Source organism: Gossypium hirsutum, chromosome A01 (assembly GCF_007990345.1).
Source record: "Gossypium hirsutum isolate 1008001.06 chromosome A01, Gossypium_hirsutum_v2.1, whole genome shotgun sequence".
NCBI lineage: Eukaryota > Viridiplantae > Streptophyta > Magnoliopsida > Malvales > Malvaceae > Gossypium > Gossypium hirsutum.
This window is the reverse complement of record NC_053424.1, coordinates 8,659,033-8,676,265: the sequence shown is the minus strand read 5'-3', so window position 1 is coordinate 8,676,265 and position 17,233 is coordinate 8,659,033. Positions and strand designations below refer to the sequence as shown.

At 31.5% G+C, this 17,233-nt stretch overlaps 3 long non-coding RNA genes across 3 annotated transcripts; all 3 read left to right on the top strand.

The window, feature by feature from the left end:
• The first annotated feature begins 2,365 nt into the window (after positions 1-2,365).
• Positions 2,366-3,204, top strand: LOC107917655 (uncharacterized). Its single transcript, XR_001689783.2, has 2 exons — positions 2,366-2,518; positions 2,716-3,204. It is a non-coding gene; the product is annotated as an uncharacterized lncRNA (long non-coding RNA).
• A 7,569-nt stretch (positions 3,205-10,773) lies between these two features.
• On the top strand, positions 10,774-12,699 carry LOC107917098 (uncharacterized). Its single transcript, XR_001689699.2, has 2 exons — positions 10,774-10,914; positions 12,238-12,699. It is a non-coding gene; the product is annotated as an uncharacterized lncRNA (long non-coding RNA).
• A 2,083-nt stretch (positions 12,700-14,782) lies between these two features.
• Positions 14,783-15,442, top strand: LOC107917573 (uncharacterized). The gene is made up of 2 exons (XR_001689755.2): positions 14,783-14,969; positions 15,078-15,442. It is a non-coding gene; the product is annotated as an uncharacterized lncRNA (long non-coding RNA).
• The last annotated feature ends 1,791 nt before the right edge of the window (positions 15,443-17,233 follow it).

Sequence of the window (17,233 nt, the reverse complement as noted above, 5' to 3'; positions counted from 1 at the left end):
AAACAGCTAAGCCCCTTCTCACTCATGTGACTGAGTCGTTTATGCCACAACTCAGTTGAGTTGTCATTCAGTGTCACATTCACCGTCTCTCGAGAAGTCAAAGCTTGCATCAAGTACAAATTTGAGCTCTTCTTTCCTCGAGACACAACCAAGGAGCCTTTAGTCAGCTTCCACTGCCCTTCACTGAAAGTGTTACAGAATCCCTCATCATCAAGTTTTCCTGCAGAAATCAAATTCAAACGGACATCCGGTGCATGTCTGACATCCTTGAGAGTTAATTTTGTTCCATTGTTACTTACCAAGCTAACATCTCCCATACCAATAACCGAAACCAAACCATCATTACCCATCTTCAATACCCCAAAATCACCAGGAGTATAAGATGTGAAGAATTCCTTTCTCGACGTGACATGAAGTGATGCACCAGTATCAATCACCCAACTAGTCTCGTCGCATGCTAGGTTGACCAAATTCTGATCACAAATAACTAACAAATCTTCACGAGTAATAGTAGTAACACGCTCGGATTTTTCATCGTCATTCCGGTCGTGTTTATCACCACCACTTTTGTTCTCTTTCTTCCACTTGAAGCAATATTTCTTGATATGGCCTTTCTTACCACAATGATGACACTCAAGATTCTTGTATCTCGATCTTGACTTGCTTCGGCTTTTATCTCTACCCTTTCCATCTTTGTCTCTGTTTCTCCCCCTGTTCTCGATAACCAACACCTCGGACTGTGATGTAGAACCCTGAGATCTTCTTCTAACCTCTTCATTCAACACACCACTCTTAGCCAAATCCAAAGTAATAATACCCTGTGGGGCAGAATTAATGTGTGAGACTCGAAAGGTCTCCCAAGAGTCTGGTAGAGTAGCAAGCAACCAAAGTCCTAAAATCTCGTCATCAAATTTGACACCCATACCAAGCAACTGATTCATCATACTCTGAAATTCACTAACATGGTCAGCTATAGACATTCCTTCTTTATATTTCAGCGCCATCATTTTCTTCAGCAAAAATAACTTGTTATTGCCCGACCTCGAAGCATACAAGCTTTCAAGCTTCTCCCACAATGTTCGAGCATGTGTCTCCTGATCAATGTGATTGTAAACATTTTCTTCAACAAATTGCCGAATAAAGCCACACACTTGTTGATGCTCAAATTCCCATTCTTCATCACTTTTCGAATCGGGTTTTTGAGTAGTAAAGACCGGAAGATGCAAAGCCTTCACAAACAACAAGTCCTTCATTTTATTCCGCCAAAGTTGATAATTTGTGCCATTCAACATAATCATCTTGCTCGTATTAATTTCCATAATTATCTGACACAATAACCAAGCTCTGGTACCAGTTTGTTGGGAAGAAACCGAACAACCGAAACAAAGCGAAAGCACAACCGGTGTTCTTTCTCTCCTTATAACTCCTGTAAAAATTATGGCAAGCACAATAGCACAAGATATGTTCTCTAGCAACCTTAATCAACCACAAATCAACTAATGCAACCACAACAAAAATAAATAGAGACACCGATATTTTTACGTGGAAAACCCCTCTAAATTAAGGGTAAAAACCACGGGACTTTAGAGTCCGATAAAGAGCTCCACTATCATCAAATGTTCAACTACAAGATCACAATATCAAGCCTACAACAAGCATTCAACTCCGACAAGGCTAACAACATGTAATCTTTAGCAAAAGAGAGAAAAATGAGAGAACATCACCAAAAACGTAGCTGCTGAAAAATGGGTATTTCCGACGCTACAAGACTCGGATGAAAAATCCGACCGTACAAAGTCAAGAACACCTTATCACCTAGCTGCTGTCCAAAAATCAGCTCAATCGAACCACGGATGGACCTTCGAACGAAGAGTTGATCACTGCTGCACCAAGCTTGAAAATCTGATTTTTTTCTATTCTCTTTCTCTCTATTTTTTCTTTAGCTCTCTGCAGAAAAATTTCTGCCCACTCCCGTTAATAAGCCAAAAAATTGGCTTTTGACAAAACCAAAAGAAAAAGGAAGGCAAAACATTTGTGCCAGAAAATATGGGTTTCCCACATAGTGGGACCCATACCCAACAGAAATTTCCTCTTTACCTATTCAATCCATAAAGTCAATCACTAATAATATTTCTAGTTTTCCTAGTGAGAGAATAATGAAAGCGATAACCGCTACAAATTTGATTTTTGAGTGGAAATATGGGCCATAAAAAGACAAGTGGAATTGAAAGGGACAATAGCTATAATCCATTGCCTGCCGTGGAAATTTCTTCAGTCCTCCCTTTGTCAATTTTGCTAGTTTTATAGAGTGAATAATAATTTATTATCAAATTAACTTTGAAATATCGACCTATAAATAGTAGTCGAAAGAAAGGCCATGCTTAACACAAACTACCTACTATTAACAACAACAATATACCCCCCAAAATGAGAGCATTATTAGTGATGGTATGCATTCTCCTGGCTTCCACTCTCTTTATCCCTACTTCCACCATGGCTCGACAACTTGGGGAGAAGGGTAATTAATTACATCAACAAGTTTACTAATTCTATAGGAATCTCCAATTTTATTTTATATAATCAACGAGCAATATATTTACATATATACGCATACAATAACTAGTCAAATTATTAGTAAATAATTTTAAGGACTTATATACCCTTTAGCTATATATATATATGTAAATGGGAAATATACGTCTGTTAATTTTGCAGACATCAATGATCCACCAGTGTTTACCACTCCTAATTGTGGCTGTGGAAAGCCTTACAAGAACTGCATACCGCTACAACTCCTCCTAAGATCCCACCCTGTTCCGTTTATAACCGCCACGGCTGCTAAGAGTAGCCAGCTAAACCTTGAATGTAATGGGCAAGCTATAGGATCCATTGGCGAAATTGTAATGTGAATATATAAAAACCAGATCATGAAGTTGCATTACCTGCCCATGATTTGTGTTTTCTTCAAGACTATTATGTAGTTTGTTTCATCATATGTAGTGTGTCTGCAATAACGAGTTACTATGAGCTCATCAACATTGGCTTCTCAAGGCTTTCAATTACTCTTCCATGTATCTAAATCAAAGTCTTCCTCTGGAGGAGTTTCTTTCGATAATTCAAGCTACCTCCAAACTGCTTGTACGTTCATGTGATGCTTTGTTTTCATAGTTACTTTATTATAAATTTCAACCTTCCTTTCTAGTATTTTTATTGGGTAAACTACGTTTTTTAATTATGAGATTATTTTTATTTTTCTCACTTAATTAAAACTTTTTTAATTTAGTTACTAATTTTTCTAAAATTTAAATTTTTAGTCCTACTGTTAAGTGAGTATAGGAAGTTTGATGTAGGTTTTTTTATTGGCATTATAATGAAATTAGTCTCAGAGTAGCTTTAGAATAGTAACCTCATAATCATAGCTTCAAAATATATGATACAAAATCGTGGTTGAATTTGAAAACCGAGTCATTACAGGTTAGGTTAGATTTGAACAAGTATAAAATATTTTAATATCATGTTTAAGTTCGACCTAAACCAGATTCGACTTGGCCCATGAACACGTCTAATGTGCATAAGAAAAAAGAAAAGAGCTATAATTTCTTTGTATTAAAAAATATGTTGTAAATTTTAATGCAACCATTAAATTGCTTTTGCTACCCAAATTTCATGATCTTTCATTTTCGATATTTTTCTTTCGACTAGCATATGGTAACTTTGAAATCATCAATAAAAATGTATTAGTTAATGTACTTGATGTCAATCAATATTTCTTTGAGAAGAATTATATAATAGTTAAATAATAGAAATTTTTTATGAAAATTGGATAATAATTTATTAATTGCACTAGTGCTTGATTTGGTCGCCATTGTATTAAGCATCGAAGACATTATTAAAAAAGTTAGTTGAGTGTTAGCTTGGTAAACATTAATGTTGTCATTGTTATAAATGCATGAGGATATGAATTTGAGCACGTTAAAGCGCATTTATTCTCCCATTTAAAGGTTAATGAAGGATTATAAATAATTTTAAATATAATACGAAAAAAATATTATTGAAATGCTTATTGTAGACTCATGAAACTAATATTATATATTGATCTAAATGATGATTTAGATAGCAATATTGAACAACTCCAACTATTATTCGGGGGTAAAAAAGAATCATTTAATAAAGGATGTTAGTGGAGATATCAGTGATGAAATTAGAACAAGAGAGAGACCAAACACTACATCAAATTCAACATACAATGGCATAGTGGCGCTTTTAGAAAAAAATGTATGAAACTGCCAATTTTCATTTTTATTAAAATTTCATAACAGTTTTACATTTTATTTAATTTAGTCTTTAATGTACGAAACTAATAATTAAGCTTTACAATTTAGTCGTTTTCATAAACTAAGTTTAATTTCTATCAAATTTACACTATACTCATCTATTTTCTAACGATGAAAACTTTTAAAATTTTTAACAGTTTCAAAAATTAGTATACGGGCTAGTTAAATCAAACTCTCATGACCTCAAATCTATAAAAATCAAAGAAAAATGACTAAGGACTTACTTATAATTTATAGTCGAATGTATAAAAGTTTCAAAAGCTTTTTTCTTTCTTAGAAATGGTGGACGGTGATGAGGTTGAAGATGATGACTCTTTTTCTCATCTTTTTCCACTTATTTGGCTTATATGATTAGTTTAATTTATAATTAAACTTAATTAATTAATTAAATTAAACATTAATCATTAATTAATTTAATCTAAAGGCATTTTAACATCACATCCCATTATGATCTATTTTAAATTGGTTTATCAACCATTTTAGTCCCATGGATAATCACTATTTAAGTCCCTAAGTATTTTCCTAATTAAAAATCTATAGCGATTAATTTTTTTCAATTTAATCCCTAGGCCTTAATTAACCAGAATTTCGACTAAATTATTTAACCGAATTTCAATTTATTTATACACTAACTCCGTAAATATCCATTTTTAATATTTACGGACTCGGTTAACAGAAATGAAATATCAAAATCGTATTTTTTCGACACCACTGGAAATCAAGTACTCATTATAGGTCGGGCCAGGCTTAAAAAAATATAAAATATATTAATATCATGCTTAAATTCGATCTAAACTCAATCCAACCTTGCCCATGAACACCTCTAATATGCATAAGGAAAAAGAAAAGGGCTATAATTCTTTTGTGTGGAAAAATAAGTAGTAAATTTTAATGCACTCGTTTATTGCCTTTGCTACCCAAATTTCATGATATTTCGTTTTCGATACTTTTCTTTCAACAAGCATATGATAACTTTGAAATTATCAATAAAAATAAATTAGTTAATGGACTTATTTCTATCATTTGAGAATAATTATATAATAATTAATTAATAGCCAAAATTTTATAAAAATTAGATATTAATATGAAAATTAAATAATAATTTATTAACTGCAGTAGTGCTTGACTCAGTCACCATTACATCAAGCATTAAATACATTATTAAAAAAAAGGTTGATTAAGTCTTATTTTGATTAATGTTGGTATTGCTATTGTTATTAGTACACGAAAATGTGAATTTGAGCACACTGAAGCGCATTTATCCTCCCATTTAAGGATTGAGGAAGGATTATAAATAATTTTGTATATAAAAAAAAGATATTGTTGAAAATAAAAAAAAGATATTGTTGAAATGCCTGTTGTATACTTATGAAACCAATATTATTCATCTAAATGATGACTTAGATAACAATATTGAACAACTCCAACTATTATTTAGGGGTCAAAAAGAATCACTTAAGATATTAGTGGAGATATCAATGATAAGATTAGAACTAGAGAGAGACCAAGCACTATATCAAATTCTACATACGATGGCATAAGTAGTGGTGGTTTTAGAAAAAATGTCGCCATGTATTACTTTTAACCACCATGTTTCAAAGTAAAACACCACCCATTGTGACAAAAGCTGCGACGTTTACTGTATAAAAAAATTGCTAATTTCAAGTTTCATCACCCGCTTCACAACAATTTCGTGTGAATATTTTGGCACCATAAATATAGCGACATTTATACTAAAATTCGCCACAAAAGGTCTTGTATTAATGGCATATTTTTTTTATAAAATTTTCCAAGTGAAGGGAAAAGGAAAAAATATGGATATAGACTATAGTACTTATTGTTTCATTTATCTTTTAAAATTTTTAGTAAACAAGCTTATCTTTTAAATTTGATATAAGATTAATTGAGATCAATAATACAATATGACAAAAAAAAAGTGTTTTTTCGGCTATTATAAAATAAAAAAGGCTTAGTTTTGAATTTATGTAACACCCCAAAATCCGGCTTAGAAGTTAGACCGAATTTCGGGAGTTACATTGGCCAACCAAAGTGGCGGAGATAAAACTCATTTATAACCATAGAAAATTCTTTGCTAAACCCTTATGCTTCATAATTTTAGTAGATTAAATGATATGTAGTTGTTTTTGGAAACAACATTTAACAGTCGTTTAAAAACCGTTAGGAATAAATCAAATCAGTGATTTTAAACAATTTCAAAGTAACTTAAAAATCCTCGTACCACATTACACATAGACTTATGTGCAAAAACAAAGGTGCATAATTCAAATAGTTTATCATAACAGTATTTAAAATCAAACCGATCAAAGAACTCTGAGACATTCGCTATGTGGAGTTCAACTCCAAAACACGGAATGTACCTGAAAGAGAAAAAACACTACAGAGATGAGCTACGCGAGTTCAGTGTGAGTCCGACACATAAACAAATGGCAAAAGACGGAGTGACACGATAAATACTTTAGTCAAGCATATGTATAAAAATATTACTTACAAAAATCTCAATCGATATGTAAATACAATATCAAACCACAAAAATGATGTTCCAAACATAAGCAATAATCAAAACATATTGCATGACATTAACTATATTGTCAGTAACCAAATGTTCACATAAACAAATAAAATGTTCTAACAAACAGACGTATATTCAGATGCGAATGGATGCATAAGTCAAAAATCCCACCTCACCAACCAAACACCACTTCGTCCATCCAGCACACCACATAAAGGCTATGGTAGGCCCGTCCACCCTGCGCACCACATAGAACCATAATAGGTTCGTCCACCCTACACACCACAATGTGGAACTATACCACTTGAGAAATTGTATTCAGCTAAGCTGATATACGTATAGGATAGTGCGGTAAACCGTTCAAAAGTATCGCAGTTAAAACTGCTAAGTCTGTCTTCCTTCTCTTCATAACCAGATCTCAAAATTTTCATGCTATGCAACAATGCACACATTACGCAGACAACTTACAAAAATGGGCATTAACATTTCCAGTTGAACAGATTCAGATTTGGTTACACTTGTATTATAATATTCAGTTATGACAATAATAATAAACTCATACTTATTCATCACATGAACGAGCAATAAAATTAAAGCCCATAAACACACATATATACACGAACCAAACTAAATCGAGTCCTAAACACACTTACCGAGGCTTGATTGAGGGTTCGATTATATAGAAACATAAAATAGACAGTTTATGACTCAAAACAAAAATTCTACCAAATAGGGTCACATGGCCGTGTGCCCCGGCCATGTAGAGGCCTACACGCCCATGTGGAGGAGACACACACCCGTGTGACCAAGTTACATGGTCGTGCGAGCAGCCCGTGTAATTCACTGTCCAAAAGTGCCAAAAATAAAGAGAAGAGAAGACACAACCATGTGGAGATCTGACATGCCTGTGTGGGGACACATGTTCGTATGGCTAGGTCGTGTGGTACCAAAAATCATCGAAAACCCTAAATTCTCAATTGCATATGGCCTTGTGGACCGCCCGTGTACAACACAAGCCCGTGTGGTCACAAAACCACACCGAAACAGCCTAAAAATCATGCTTTGGATGTCGAAACAATTCCCAACCCTTGATAACCCAGAATTATGCCAAAACATACAAAATTTCATGCAATTCAGTAACAATATGATACTTCAAATAACCAATTTCAGAAACGCACGAGACATTATTGAATTCCACCACAACTCGATACCGAAGTTAAACGGTTTCAGAACACATACCTTAGAACACGATGTCAAGCACCAAGGACCAATCGATTCGCTCTCATCAAACTATTTGGAAACCTCAATTTCACACGTAAACTTAAACTATAAGAATTTCAATTAACAAATAATAGAAATAGAAGCAATTCTATCATAAACCCTCATGAGCAAAACCTACTCGCTTCACTTCCGATAAGATGAAACGCACGAGGACAATCAGCCTTGACAAACAACACGTAACTTGAGTGTAAAATGGACAAAACAAGAAATCAAAAGAATTGAAATTTGGGGAAAGAACCGAAATATAAAAGAGGGAACAACAACAAAAAAAAAGGGAAAAATAAATGGAAAAGAATGTGAAACTGAAAAACCTCTTCTTTCAAATTTTAAAGTAAATCTTTAAAAATTAAAAACCAAAACCAAAATATATTAATTTCTCAAAACACACATGAGGACTCAAACCCAAAGCCCAAATTTAAACTAACACACTCACCACCATCAAACCAGCAATCTCATTCTGACATTAAAACGCGAAAACTCACTCAATTGCTCCACCTATTCAATGATCCTAGCCAGAACCTCAAAACTTCTAACCCCAAATTCTGGGGTATTACAATTTAGCTCTTAAAGCATATCTATTTTTTTTTACTTTAGTATCTTTTTTTTTCAACTTGGTACTTAAAGTATCAATGTCCTCTGTTTTTGGTTAATTTTACAACGGATGATAAAAAAAAACTGTTAGACAACTTTGACCAATGAAAAAGTGCCACGTGGCATGTTATGGTCAATGAAAAAATTTCACATGACATTTAGTTTTATTTAAAATAAAAACATTAAATTTAAATTTAAAATAGAAAGTTACAATACTAAATATTTAAATATTAAAAAATATTTTTAATTTTGATCAATTGTTGACCGACATTGAAAAAGTAGAACCTTCGATAAACCAAAATAATGGAGATAAATATGTTTGAGAAACTTTCTAAAATCCAAAAATGAAAGTTTTATGAAATCTCCAATGGAAAAAATAGGAGCTTAGACAAAAACTTGGGAAAAGAATTGAAGCTTAACAGGTTGTTAAGACTAATCCATGGGTTTTCGCTCAGTTCCTAAAGCTAGCACCAAATATTAGAGTCTTCTTTAGGTTGGTGTAGACCAAACTTGTTGAGGTGCTTCAAGAGGCTTGAATCAATCTGCACGACTCAAGGGTAAGCTAAGGGGCATTGGATTTGACATTTTAATTGTTCTTTAATACTTAAGTTAATTAAGGATTCATGATTATGGAGAGAGTAAAAGTATATTAACTTATTAAAGAAGATAAAGATGAGAGACAAGTAATACCTCATGGTCCTATGATTGGCCTCAAGCTTGCTTTTTATTTAGTGTTGGTGTAAGAAGTGATCCCACATTGTATGAGTTAGTAATGCTTAACAATTAACATATTTGTCCTTATTATCATGATCTAACAAGTCATTTGAGGCTTGGGGTGGATGTTGCTATCTTTCATTAACAAAATTGAAATGTACCTAAAATCAAATCATTGCAAAGTAGAAATTGATACATCAACTATACAATAAGAGTCTGTTTTCCTTCTAAAAGAATTGTTGTAGAAAATGCTTCTTCTTTTTTTCTTGAGATCCTTCAATATTTGATAAGGAAGTTTAATTAAGCTGGGTTTTTAAATGGAGGGTAAAGTTTTTTTAGTGTTGTTGTCTTCATCTACAAAATTAGGACCCAAAAATGCATCAACCTCCTTACTACTGAACCCAACAAGTATCAATGCCATCAAATCATATTTTCATAAATTATAAAATTATAAGAAAAATTAAAATCAAATCATTAGAAATAAGAAATCGATATATCAACTAAGAAATAAAATTCTATCTTTTAGACATTAGAAATAAGAAATCGATATATCAACTAAGAAATAAAAGTCTATTTTTTTCTAAAAGAGTTGTTGTTGAACAAGATTTTTTTCATGAGATCCTTCAATATTTGATCATTAAATTTGAATTGAATTCGGTTATTAAATGGAGGTTAAAGTTTTTCTGAAATTCTTTTCTTTATCTACGAGGTTTGGATCTAAAAACGTATTGAATTCTTTAGTACTAGACCCAACAAATATCAATGACATCGAACAAATTATATTTTTATATATTATATATATAATTAAACATAAATTTGATCCTCAAATTTTCTCCTTACATCTTGAATCCATAAAGTTAATCACTAATAATGTTTCTATTTTTCCCAGTGAGAATAATAAAAGTGACAACTGTTAAAAATTTGATTTTTGTGTGAAAATATGGACTATAAAAAGGATAGAAGGTAGCTGATTAAATCTTAATTCGATTGGTATGAACATTGTTTTCAATGTAAAAGGATGTGGGTTCGAGTGCACTAAAGTGCATTATCTTCTTATTTATGAGTTAGGAGGGACTATAGAAAATTTTAAATATTGTGTAAAAAAAACAGATATAATCAGAATATATAATAAAATTATTAAAAAAACAGAAAATAACTATAATCCTATAACCCATTGTCTGCCGTGGAAATTTCTTCAGTCCTCCCTTTGTCAATTTTGCTAGTTTTATAGAGTGAATAATAATTTATTATCAAATTATATTTGAAAAGTAGCCACAATACACTTGAGATATCGACCTATAAATAGTGGTCGAAAGGAAAGCCATGCTTAACACAAACTACCTACTATTAATAACAACAATATACCCCCCAAAATGAAAGCATTATTAGTGATGGTATGCATTCTCCTGGCTTCCACTCTCTTTACCCCTACTTTTACCATGGCTCGACAGCTGGGGGAGAAGGGTAAGTAATCACATCAACAAGTTTATTACTTCTATAGATATCTCCAATTTTATTTTATATAATCAAGCAATATATTTACATATATACGCATACGATAACTAGTTAAATTATTAGTAAATAGTTCTGAATTTGAGTATACTGCGTTCATTGTCTGATTATATTGATTTTTTTTTATAATTTATCTAGAAGGATAAATCACACATTACCAACAAATTTAACACTTTTATTCTATTTTTCATTTCTTTTACATCTTAAAGCAATATATATAACATTAACATAGTTGAATCACAATCAAATAATGTTAAACATTATATGAATAAGAACTTGGATGTGTTATGTTGATTATTCAATTCTATTGATTTTTTTATTTTATTTTTACATACGGATGGTTTTAATTATATATAGGCTAAAAGTATATAAGCACTTGAATTTTTGCGAAAAAATCAACGCAATTAAACTTTTGCGAAGAAATCAACAAGCCCCTCTGTCAAAAGTGTACACAATTAAATTTTTAAATTCTCAAATTGCATCAACTAAGTCCTTTGATCATCTTTAACTGTTACAGTACTGATGTGATCATCAATAATGCTCACATGGCACTCTATGTCAATGACAGTTGTTGACGTCAACAAAATAAAAATAATAATTTTTTAAAAAAATAAAAAATTCAAAAAAAAAGTAAAAAAAATTACTAGAATGACCTGGACAAATACTTGCCCAATTTGATTTGACTTAAATTTTTTTAAAAATCATAAAAAATTTATGTTTTAAAATACTAAATAAATAAGATTATTAAAATTTATCAAAATATTAAATAAAATTCAAAAATTTCTTAAAAATATTTTAGAATATATATATATATATATATAAACAAATTTTGGAGTTAACCTTTTAATAATTTATATATTTTTTGAGATTTTTGAAATTTATTTAATATTTTTATAATGCTTTATAATGCTTTATAAATTTATAAAATTATTTTTTTATAATTTTTAAAAAATTTAAGTCTAAAATGAATCTGGACAAATGGTTGTCCAGGTTCATTCTAGTAAAAAATTAATATTTTTATTTTTTAAAAATGTTTTTTTTAGCTGACTTGGAGCACCACATCAGTGCCGCTAACGGCCATGCCAATGCTATAATGATCAAAGGGATTAATTGATGCAATTTGATAGTTTGAGGACTTAATTGAATACGTTTTCTGCGGAGGGCTTAATTGATTTTTTGCAAAAGTTCAAGGGCTTATATACCTTTATCCGCTTATATAGCACTTTAGCCTTATATGTATATAAAATGGGAAATATATGGCTGTTAATTTTGCAGACATCAATGATCCACCAGTGTTTACCACTGCTACGGCGGGTGAACATAATGAACCTCGAAATTGTGGCCGTGGAAAGTCTTATAAATACTGCATAGGACCTGGAACTCCTTCTATGGACCCACCCTGTTCCGTTTATAACCGCCACGGCTGCTAAGAGTAGCCAACTAAACCTTGAATGTAATGGGCAAGCTATAGGATCCATTGGCGAAATTGTAATGCGAACATATTAAAACCAGATCACGAAGTTAGTTACATTACCTGCCCATGGTTAGTGTTTTTGTCAAGACAATTATGTAGTTTGTTTCATTATATGTAGTGTGTCTGCAATAACGAGTTATCATGAGCTCATCATCATTGGCTTCTTAAGGCTTTCAATTACTATCCCATGTATCGAAATCAAAATCTTCCTCCGGAAGAGTTTCTTTTGATAATTCAAGCTACCTCCAAACTGCTTGTACGTTCATGTGATGTTTGATTTTGGAGTTGCTTTATTATAAATTTCAACCTTCCTATCTTTCTAGTATTTTTATTATGTAAGCCACATGAATTACTCAATTATAAGAGTATTTTATTTTTATCACTCAATTAAAATTTTTCTATTCAATTATTAACGTTTTCAAAATTTGATTTTTTGGTCCTTTTACTGTTTAAGTTGGTATCGAAAGTTTGATGTGAGTTTTTTTATATAATCTAAGAGTAACCTTAGAATGGTAACCTCATAATCATAGCCTCAAAGTATGTACTACAAAATCGTGGTTGAATCTGGACTACAGATATCACTGCAGACTACAAACGTAACGGCAGAATCTTGATACAATCGTTACTGAAGAAACTAGACTATGGATGTGACTGTAGATCGTCCCTACAGAATTTGGACTATAGAATCATCGCTACTGTGCTACAGAATCGTAATTGCAGATGGACTACGAAATTTTGATTGCAAAATCTGTGCTACAGACGCGATTGTAAAGTACATTGGAAAAGCTGTACGAAACCCAAATATGAAGGTAGCTTTAAGAAACCCAGAAACGGAGGATGCTTCAAGAAAGTCACAAATGGAGACCAAATGTGCTTGATAAACTTCATGGAAACCAAAGATAAAAAACTTTAAGAAATAAAAAATGGCTCTAATAAACCCGAAATATAGAGATGAATGTGCTTGGGAAGCTAAATAAAACCCGAAGATGAAAGCTTTAAGAAACCCAAAAATCAAGTTTAAAGTTAGAAGCTTCAATAAGCCCAAAAAATAGAGGTTGATTGAATTTGCTTAGAAAACTTTATGAACCCAAAGATGAGAAATTTAAGAAACTCTTTTATAGGCACTTTCAATAAAGCAAACGATGGAGATAAATGTGTTTGGGAAACTTTATGAAACTCAAATATGGAAGTTTTATGGAACTAAAAATGGAGGAACTTTCGATAAACCAAAAAAATGGAGATAAATGTATTTGTGAAATTTTATGAAACTGAAATTTCCAATGGAAAAAGTATTCTTTGAATTGGTGTAAATTAGGCTTGTTAAGGTGGTTCAAGGGGCTTGGCTTGATCTGCACGACTCAAGAGTAAGTTAAGGGATAAGTTAAAAGGGTATTGATTTTGACACTTCGATTGTTATTCAATGTTTAAGTTAGTCAATGGTTCATAATTATGAAGAAAGTAAAAGTACATAACTTAATGAAGAAGATAAAGATGAGAGATAAGCAAGACCTCATAGTCCTATGCTTGATCCTCAAGCTTGCTTCTTATTGTTGTTGGTATAAGAAGTGATTCCACGTTGTATCAGTTACTATTTCTTGGCAATTTATATATTTGTCCGTATTATCATGATCTAATAGACATATTTTGAGACTTAGAGTGAATGTTGCTATCTTTCATTGACAAAATTGAATAGTAATTAAAATTAAATAGTTGCAAATTAGAAGTTGATATCAAGTATATAATAAGAGTCATCAAATAAATTATATTTTCATATATTATAAATATTATAAAAAAATTAAAATCAAATCATTAGAAACTAAAAATCGATATATCAAGTATATAATAAAAGTCTATTTTCTTTCTAAAATAATTGTTGTTGAACAAGATTTTTTCCATTGAATTGAGTTCTTAAATAGAGGGTAAAGTTTTTTCGAGTTGATTTTTTTCATCCATAAAATTCGGACAAAAAAATACATCAAATTCTTTATTATTAGACTCAATAAGTATAAATGCGGTCAAACAAATTATATTTTTATACATTATATGTATTAGTAAACGTAAACTTGACCAATAAATTTTCTCCTTACCTGTTCTATCCATTAAGTCCATCACTAACAATGTTTCTAATTTTCCAAGTGAGAGAACAATGAAAGTGACAACAGCTACAAATTTGATTTTTGTGTGGAAATATGGGTCATAAAAAGACAGAAATTGAAATTGAAAGGGACAATAGCTCTAACCCATTGCCTGCCGTGGAAATTTCTTCAGTCCTCCCTTTGTCAAATTTTCTAGTTTTATACAGTGAATAATAATTTATTAACAAATTATCTTTGAAAAGTAGCCACAACACACTTGAGATATCGACCTATAAACAGTAGTCGAAAGAAAGGTCATGCTTAACACAAACTACCTACTATTAACAACAACAATATACCCCCCAAAATGAAAGCATTATTAGTGATGGTATGCATTCTCCTGGCTTCCACTCTCTTTATCCCTACTTCCACCATGGCTCGACAACTGGTGGCAAAGGGTAAGTAATTACATCAACAAGTTTATTACTTCTATAGTAATCTCCACTTTTATGAATGGTTTTAGTTATATACACCACACAGGAATTATGTGGCTGTTAATTTTGCAGACATCAATGATCGACCAGTGTTTAACACTCCTAGGAGGAATAAACCTGCTGTACCATGTGGCCGTGGAATGCCTTATAAATCCTGCATACCAGGTACACAACCTCCCAAGAAGCAGCCCTGTATACCCACGTATAATCCACACTGCCATTAATTTCCACCTCAACCTTGAATGTGCTGGAGAAGCTATAGGAATAGGATCCATTGGCGAATTTGTAATGGAATATATATAAACATATGTAGATAATAAATAAGTTGGCAAACCAGATCATGAAGTTGCATTAGTTGACCATGATTTATGTTTTTTTTAAGACTATGTACTTCGTTTTACTATATGTAGTGCGTCGGCAATAACTAGTTCTTTTGAGCTCTTCTTCATGGCTTCTTACGACTTTTAATAACTTGTAATCAAGATTCAATCAAGAATATGATTGTTTCATTAATCCACTAATCAGTTCACACAAAAATTCTATATGATGGGATTCAATATTAAACCCTCAAGATTTCTACCAACAACGTCAAACTCTCGTAAGGTATTTTCATATTATAAATATAAGAGAAATACCCGCACTTGGCTATACATGATATTATATTTGAATTGATAATTTGTAATAACTAGAAATAATAAATAAGTAAAATAATTTAAATATTTAATAATTCTTATATGATATATCATACAATTTCATTATAGATTCTGATCATATCTGTTTTTTTTATACAATATCTTAAATTACCTATAGCCTTTCCTCAACCCTTAAATAGGAAGATAATGCGCTTCAGTGGACCTGAACCTACGTCTTCCTACACTGACAACAATGCTTAAGCTTCAGTGTACGGTGGCCGGAGCGACAGCTGGCGCGGCGGACGACACGGAGGCAGACGGTCGGCTCCTCGCCGATTTCTGGGCTCGCTGCAGAGAAAGGAGAGAGGGAGAGAGGTTTTCAGCTTTTTTTTGCTGGAAAGAATGAAAAATGAAGTTTCAAAAAAAAACTTGACTTTTAAAGGCCCCCGGTACGACGTCGTTTTGGGGCGTGCATTCAGCACCCAAAACGACGTCGTTTAGCGACCCGATCCACGACCCGACCCGTCTGCCCGAAGGATCCGCGTGTTTTTGTAAGCATGGTCTAATTGCATGCTTCGTCCTTCCGCTTTTTATATATTTTGCAATCAGGTTTTAATTTCTTTTAAATTGGCCCTGGAATTTATAGCGTTTGCGATTCGGTCCTCCCTTCTACGACGTCATTTTAAGGGCTTGGGAAAATTTCCCTTTTGGCCTTCCGCAGTCGCTCGCGTTTTCAAATTAGTCCATTTCTCCTTTATTATTTTTTAAATCGGCCCCAGAACTTCATTTTGTTTCGAATTCAGTCCCTTTTTCATATTTAATACGGTTTTTTTGTATTATTTTTCCCTTTTTTTATTTTTAATATTATTTATCATTTTATTTATTATTCTCATTGTTATTATTAGCATGTTTATACTATTATTTAGTAATCTTTTTATTTTCCATTTGACACTTATATATATATTTTATGTATATGTTTATAGTTTTTATATATTATTATTATTCCCAATGTATATTTCATGTATACGCATTTAAATACCATACTATACACATATATGTTATATCTATTTTTGCTCCCATTATATTTGGTAATAATATTAGTGTATGTATTATTATATGTGTATATATCTTTAACCTGTACATATACGTCTACATTTATATATTATTATTAATTTTTGGTATTATTGTTTTGTTAATGCATTTGTATATCATATATGCATCCTTTTAATATATATATATATAATACTCCATATTATGCACATGTATATTAATATTATGTCATGCATATCATATATATTATGTACATATATATTGTAAATATCATATTGTTTGTACATTCTATTATGTATATTTTTATAACTATTATGTACTCATTTCAGATACATATCCCGTATATTTTTAATATATCATATATTTTTTTTGTTTCTATTAGTATATAGATATTTTAATACCATATGTATTATTATCGTTTTATACTATTGATATTATTATTGTTTTCGTCATCATTGCCATTTTTCTTTTGTCATGTTTTATGCATCTTTATTTATTTATTCATGTATTCGATGGTTTTATTTTCCTCATGCATTTGTTTATATT